Source organism: Onychomys torridus, chromosome 9, assembly GCF_903995425.1.
Source record: "Onychomys torridus chromosome 9, mOncTor1.1, whole genome shotgun sequence".
Lineage (NCBI taxonomy): Eukaryota > Metazoa > Chordata > Mammalia > Rodentia > Cricetidae > Onychomys > Onychomys torridus.
Genome location: NC_050451.1, coordinates 107,011,429 through 107,012,910, shown reverse-complemented (window position 1 = coordinate 107,012,910; position 1,482 = coordinate 107,011,429). Strand labels below are relative to the sequence as shown.

At 38.9% G+C, this 1,482-nt stretch overlaps 1 pseudogene; it reads right to left on the bottom strand.

Annotated features, from left to right (window-relative positions):
* Window positions 1-234: 234 nt before the first annotated feature.
* On the bottom strand, window positions 235-331 carry LOC118591658 (annotated as a pseudogene).
* Window positions 332-1,482: the final 1,151 nt, after the last annotated feature.

The window sequence follows — 1,482 nt, the reverse complement described above, 5'->3', positions numbered from 1 at the left end:
ATTTATTGTACTCCTTATAAACAGGAAACTAAAATGTATTTAGTGCAGCCATAACATTTACCATGTTTTCCTCAGAATATATTGCCACAGTAGATTTTGAGTTAAAGAGCATGCCTGATGAAATGTGGGCGAAGACTATTAAACTTCCCTCAGATAGCACTTGTCTGGCCTTCATCAACAACGCATGGATGCATGTGTTCCACTACAACCTGACATTCTCTGGACAAAAGAAAAAAAAAAGTGGAATGCTTCAAAATTGTACCGTCTTCATTCAGGAGCCATGTTGATCTTCTCTGAATCATTCCAATTTTAGTACACTGAAGAATCTAGTACATGAACAATACTTTGAAATGGCCTCTGTAGGTAATAAGAAAACAGAAGAAGGCACTGACTCAGGGAAGAAAGGAAACCAGCTTGAAAGAAAGGAAATCTCCTCTCTTGGGGAGAGGTGCTAGGGCCACAGATGAGAACTAAGATAACAATACGAGAGTATGAAGAGTCCATCCATAGTGAATCCTACCACACCCTGTGCCAACTGCAATAGTTAATTTGAAAAGTATGAAAGCATAATGGGACAGCAAATGGAGATAGCAAATAAACCACTGGGCCCAGTTTCTGGAGGCCAGGTTTGAATTCTATATCAAAGACATAAGTGTGATAGTTCTAATGTCAGGAGCAAATAGCCCAGGCATTTGTTGACAGAGTCTGTGACACACCAAGTAAGCAATCGGTAGGCTCTAAAGGAGAAATGAGACATCAAATACAAAGAATAATAGAAGCAGAACAAAAAAGGAGAAACGTATCCGAGGGGTAGAGCCAATAAGACTTAGTGCCCACATATGAAGAGGTAAGTGGAGGTGGAGGGATACTGAAGATGTCTCAGCATGTCCTGACTTGGAATGTTTCATAGACACTGATATCATTAATATGGACAGCAAAACACATATGGGATTAGGTGCAAAAAAAAAATCAGCGTGGATAATTATTAGTTCTCTTAGCAAATTAAAATGTTTGCATTTTCCAAATGGGTTTGGGCCTCAAAACGTTTACATTTCATTTTAACAAAGAAAGCTTTGAAAGTACTCTTCAATTTTTCTGCAGCAAGACAGATAAACTTAGTTTAATTACAAGCTTGGGAAGGAAGAGTCTAGGGAGAAGCACATTTTGTAAAGACTGTTTTCTCTTCCCTAATGTTTCATACGATAAATCAGAACACAGTGCTCCTTGCTTCTACATTGGCCACAAATTTTGTTCTGTCTCTGCCTCTCTAGAGTGTACATACATAATATAAAGTGGATGTATATTTTCGATCACAAGAAATCAAATATCTAAAGTGGCTTCTAAGGGATATTTGGGGCATTTGTTCTTTGCTCCATTAGCACAGTGTTTTTCAGTGGCACAGGAAGCAGATGGTCTGAAAGCTGAAAGCTCCCCAAGGACAGACATTAAGGAGGACTCTTACCTTGTTACAGCTAAGCACCC